General features: G+C 58.6%; 2 non-coding genes across 2 annotated transcripts; both read left to right on the top strand.

Annotated features, from left to right (window-relative positions):
• The first annotated feature begins 1,016 nt into the window (after positions 1-1,016).
• On the top strand, positions 1,017-2,831 carry LOC142793665 (small subunit ribosomal RNA). The gene has a single exon (XR_012891726.1). It is a non-coding gene; the product is annotated as a small subunit ribosomal RNA (ribosomal RNA).
• Positions 2,832-4,553: 1,722 nt separating this feature from the next.
• LOC142793658 (5.8S ribosomal RNA) lies at positions 4,554-4,706 on the top strand. Its single transcript, XR_012891720.1, has one exon. It is a non-coding gene; the product is annotated as a 5.8S ribosomal RNA (ribosomal RNA).
• The last annotated feature ends 1,053 nt before the right edge of the window (positions 4,707-5,759 follow it).

Below are 5,759 nucleotides of genomic sequence, written 5' to 3'. Positions count from 1 at the left end.
CGAGACGTCGTTAAGGAAAACCGCGTCGTGGGCCTCCTCTACGACGCCGTCGAGTCGTTGTACGTTTGGTGTCCAGCGTGTCGGCGGCGAGTAGCGGACACGTCGTTCACGACTTCGGTCTTTCGCAGTCGACGCGAACTTGCGGAGAGTCGTGGTGCCTCACGTTTTCGGCAGAAACCGCGGCGGAATTTTCCCGTGCGTGCGCGCACGACCTCGGTGCTGTGCCGTCAGCGTAGTGTTGCACAAACTCGTGGCCTACCCAAGGTGCGGTACGTTTGCGGCCGTATCCTCGGTGGGAATTTCGTGAGTAGGGTCGCAAATTCTACGACCTCGGCGGGTTTGAGAGCGACGTAGACTTGTGGCACGCTCAACGTGCCACACGTTTCGGGGCACACCCGCGGTGAAATTTTCTCGAGTACGCTCGTATTAGTGCCCAAGGAGGTCTGGGTACTTATCGCTGCTATTATGTGGGGGTTCTCGTGAGCGGCGTACGCGAAAGCGACCGGGTGTCTGATATGCGGCGGGCTTCGGCCTCGTCAAGCGTGTCCTCGGGTCTGCTCCAGGGGAATCCACGGCAGTCGTCTGCAGCCTCATCCGCTTGATGCGTTAGGGGCTGGTTGTCGGACGGTGCCGTTTTACCACGATATCGAGGTGTGTTCCGTGTCGTCCTCGGGCGATTCAGATGCGAAAGCGCCGAAGACGCGGGCGTGACCCGTCGTCTGGCGGCTTTGCAGTCTCGGCTCCGTTGCTAGTTCCGGCCGGTCCACCGACAGTGCAGCGGGCTTGGGCAACCCGCACGGCGCGACCGAGTCGATGCAACGAAAAAGAGCGAGCATGAACGTGCTTCTTGCCGCACGGCTCCCACTCGTCTTTCGGGAAGGTTGTGCCGTAGCGAGCTCGAACGCCGTCATCTCGGAGTGCAAAATAAGCGTGTTGGGGCGCCTGAAGGTGGCCTCCGCCGCACACAGACTGCGTCCGGCCCGCCGAAGGCGAGGACGGACGCGCAGTCGAACGATTACCTGGTTGATCCTGCCAGTAATCATATGCTTGTCTCAAAGATTAAGCCATGCATGTCTAAGTACATGCCGAAATAAGGCGAAACCGCGAATGGCTCATTAAATCAGTTATGGTTCCTTAGATCGTTTCTTCCTACTTGGATAACTGTGGCAATTCTAGAGCTAATACATGCAGTGAGCCTGGAGCCCTTTGGGTAACGGGTGCTTTTATTAGACCAAGATCGATCGGGTTTCGGCCCGTATTGTGTGGTGACTCTGGATAACTTTGTGCTGATCGCATGGCCACGAGCCGGCGACGTTTCTTTCAAGTGTCTGCCTTATCAACTTTCGATGGTAGGTTACTTGCTTACCATGGTTGTTACGGGTAACGGAGAATCAGGGTTCGATTCCGGAGAGGGAGCCTGAGAAACGGCTACCACATCCAAGGAAGGCAGCAGGCGCGCAAATTACCCACTCCCGGCACGGGGAGGTAGTGACGAAAAATAACAATACGGGACTCTTTTGAGGCCCCGTAATTGAAATGAGTACACTCTAAATCCTTTAACGAGGATCAATTGGAGGGCAAGTCTGGTGCCAGCAGCCGCGGTAATTCCAGCTCCAATAGCGTATACTAAAGCTGCTGCGGTTAAAAAGCTCGTAGTTGGATCTCAGTTCCAGACGAGTAGTGCATCTACCCGATGCGACGGCTCGGACTGAACATCATGCCGGTTCTTTCTTGGTGCACTTCATTGTGTGCCTCGAGATGGCCGGTGCTTTTACTTTGAAAAAATTAGAGTGCTCAACGCAGGCGAGTCGCCTGAATAAACTTGCATGGAATAATAGAACAAGACCTCGTTTCTGTTCTGTTGGTTTTTGGAATACGAGGTAATGATTAAGAGGGACGGACGGGGGCATTCGTATTGCGGCGCTAGAGGTGAAATTCTTGGACCGTCGCAAGACGAACTACTGCGAAAGCATTTGCCAAGAATGTTTTCATTGATCAAGAACGAAAGTCAGAGGTTCGAAGGCGATCAGATACCGCCCTAGTTCTGACCATAAACGATGCCAACCAGCGATCCGCCTGAGTTACTCAAATGACTCGGCGGGCAGCTTCCGGGAAACCAAAGTATTTGGGTTCCGGGGGAAGTATGGTTGCAAAGCTGAAACTTAAAGGAATTGACGGAAGGGCACCACCAGGAGTGGAGCCTGCGGCTTAATTTGACTCAACACGGGAAAACTTACCCGGCCCGGACACTGGGAGGATTGACAGATTGAGAGCTCTTTCTTGATTCGGTGGATGGTGGTGCATGGCCGTTCTTAGTTGGTGGAGCGATTTGTCTGGTTAATTCCGATAACGAACGAGACTCTAGCCTATTAAATAGGTGCGGGGTTCCCAGCACCTTACAACCTTCTTAGAGGGACAAGCGGCTCCTAGCCGCACGAAACAGAGCAATAACAGGTCTGTGATGCCCTTAGATGTCCGGGGCCGCACGCGCGCTACACTGAAGGAAGCAGCGTGTCTTTATCCCTGTCTGAAAAGACTGGGTAACCCGTGGAACTTCTTTCGTGATTGGGATAGGGGCTTGCAATTGTTCCCCTTGAACGAGGAATTCCCAGTAAGCGCGAGTCATAAGCTCGCGTTGATTACGTCCCTGCCCTTTGTACACACCGCCCGTCGCTACTACCGATTGAATGATTTAGTGAGGTCTTCGGACCGATGTCCGGCGCGGCCTTTCGGTTGCGCCGGTCTGTTGGAAAGATGACCAAACTTGATCATTTAGAGGAAGTAAAAGTCGTAACAAGGTTTCCGTAGGTGAACCTGCGGAAGGATCATTAACGGATTGTGAAGGGTGAGCGCCTCAGCTGCGTCTGCGCCCGACACTTTCTGCCGCTGACCCCGTTTGGACGCGGGGTCGGCTTTTCCCCACGGGGCTGCCTGAATGTGGAGCGGCACCGCCGTGACAAATTGTTGCGCCCAGCGGACGCCAACACCGCGACCTTGGACGGTCGGCCAGGTGGCGGACGCGGGTACAAACGGCGCAACGCACTCATAGGTCGGCTTTCGACCCGCCACTGCACCGTGGCTCGAAGCGCTCGAAATGCGCGACCCGACCGCTGCGGGACCGCCTAGTACTGTAAACAGGAGCGGCGGAGCGCGAACGGCGAGTCGTGGTTACGTCGGTAGAAGGCGAGGCTGCGCGTTCCCGAAACGCCAGCCGAGTGCCCTCCCGACCGTTCGAGCGTGCAAGAACGAGACCCGACAATCGCGCGGCGACTGCCAAGTACGAGAGGAACGGCACAAGCGTCGGCGGTCGGTCAAGGAACTGGCGATGTGACGGGTCCGCTGTGCACCAGTGCATACCGTCCCGCCGTCCGCGGCAAGCGCCTCCGCGTCCTCGGGTGACGGAGGCTGCCGGTCGGTTCTTGCAGGCGAGGGATCTCGCTGGCACCGGTTCGCGTTGACGCGCGGCCGGTCATGGCACGGCGATGCGACGGCCGAGGTGCGCAGTACTCGATGGAGGAACCGCACGCTCCGATGACCGTCCCGCCCTCCGCGGCGTATGCGTACCGACCGTAATGGTTGCAGCAGCGCCGGCCGGCTTTTGAATTCGCCACACGAAACACGGTGCGAGATCGCGGTTAGGGGAGCGTCGACGTTGCCAGGCGTTTTGCTTGCTGCCGAGGGAAAGGCGGCACGGCCACGTCGCGCTCGTCGCGATTAGCGGGTCTGCGCGCTTTGGGAAGGTGCCGCAACGACTTGCCGAAAGAGGAAGCACGGAAGAACGAGGGACTTGGACGTCCCGACAATTGAACGCACTTGCGGCCAGGCCCTTGCTGGCTTCGTTCTTCCGCCTCGAGTAGGCTCGTACGCGGCTCCGGCGCGCCGAAAGTGGTCCTTGGCACCGACTTCGGTGGACGTGGGAAGTGCCGCGCAAGTACGGCGCGCCTGGCTTCACCTGTTGGCTAAAGTAGGCAGCCGGATCGGCATTTTGGTGTGCGGTGGCAAACCGTGGGATGCGAAAAAAGCTTGTGCGATTTCGTGGAACAAAAAGCGGGGGTCCCCTTTTTATGCGGAGGAGACCGACCCGCCCGCCGTGGTGAACCGCGACGCCACGTAAAAACGGGAGAGGCTTGTCGATGGGACCGTGCATCCCGCGCTCCACGGAGCCGGGAGGCGGCCGCCCCGAGGAAATGTGTAGCCGTCGAGGCCCGCATCTGCGTGCACTCTTATCCAAATGGGTGTACCGCAGGCATTTTCTGGTTAGGCGGGCCAATGAGAGCGAGCACACAACGATACCTACGGGTCCGGCTTGGGAGAACCGGCTTCGACGCCTCCCGAGTATTTATAGAGGGGTGGACCACGAAAGCACTCGCAAGTAGCGGAAGCGAAACGCCGTCCGAAACACACCGTTTGCTCGATTTGCGGCAGCCGAAAAAGGCGCGGCAGAGTTTTGGAGTCCAAGCGTGCGCTGAAAAGCGCCCTTCTTGGCCACTGTTTGGCCGAGTGCCAGAAACGTTTGGTTTTGACTGTACGGAATTGAACAAACACTTTTTCACGACTCTAAGCGGTGGATCACTCGGGTTCTCGGGTCGATGAAGAACGCAGCAGCTGCGAGACTTGGTGTGAATTGCAGGACACACTGAGCACTGATTCTTTGAACGCACATTGCGGCCTTGGGTCTTCCCTTGGCTTCGTCTGTCTGAGGGTCGGATCACATATCAAGAGAGCCTTCGGCGCACAAGGGAACGTGAGCCGTCGACTCGTTTTGACCGCGTCGGCAACACGGACAGCACGCTGAACACCTCACAGCGAGCGCCAACAGCGGCCACTCAAGGGCGAGACGGTGGCGACCGTCGTGCCAGAGCCCAACCGAAACGGGGGCGACCGACTGCATTGAGGATGTGGCACCTCGTTGAGACCGCCGCAGGACTTCGAGTCGGAAGGAAGCCTGCAGGGAAGTGCGGTCGAGGTTGCGTACTCCTCTCTGCGACCGGGCGCGCAAGAGCTGCGAGAGCCACGGACGCGCAACTTTAACGCACGGTAAACACGAGGAGCGAAAAGCCGGCCAGCAAAGCTTCTCCAGCCGTGCGCCAAAGTGCGCGAGATCGCAGCCTTGCGTTGCGCTTGTTGCCCTCGAAGTAAGCAGGGTGTCCCGTAGACCGGGCGATCGAACACGCTGCGGGGCCGTGCCTCCTCCAGGCTTTGCGCGCGAACAGGGAACGTTCGCGCGCAAAGCGCAGGGAGGTGAGGAGGCTGCGCCCGACGTTTGCGGTTGCGCTGCGTACGCGGTTGATGCGGAGAGCACGGCGCGACGACTTGCCGCGAAGCGGAAAAGTCTCCCGCACGAGTTGGCGAAACGTTGGCGAAGCTTAAGGCGTTCTCGTCGTAGTCCGCCGTCGGTCTAAGTGCTTCGCAGTTCCCGTCCCGTTCAAAAAACTGGGCCACTCCAGTTGGGGCGGGGGCGACGCTACACGAGACGATGCCTCTCGCCAGGCTGCGTGGCTGCCCTTGCGGCGGCGGCGACTGGCCTCGGCGGTGTTTGGGCTTTCGACACGGTCGTTTATCACGCAACTGCTCGGACGACGCACGCGCGCAGCGGAATGCCGCTTGCCAGCCTTGTGAAGATGTGACCCTGTACAGGGTGCGGGCGCACTTGGTAGGGCGTCGTACTCGGTTCGCGATGGGTTTACGAACGTGTCCCGTCACTTCCACGTCACACCGGTTGTGCGCCGCACGCGTGCAGCGGGGAAGCCGATTGCCAG

The sequence above is a fragment of the Rhipicephalus microplus genome, unplaced genomic scaffold (assembly GCF_043290135.1).
Source record: "Rhipicephalus microplus isolate Deutch F79 unplaced genomic scaffold, USDA_Rmic scaffold_317, whole genome shotgun sequence".
Lineage (NCBI taxonomy): Eukaryota > Metazoa > Arthropoda > Arachnida > Ixodida > Ixodidae > Rhipicephalus > Rhipicephalus microplus.
The sequence above is the reverse complement of the archived record's forward strand: the minus strand, read 5'-3'. Positions and strand labels throughout refer to the sequence as shown.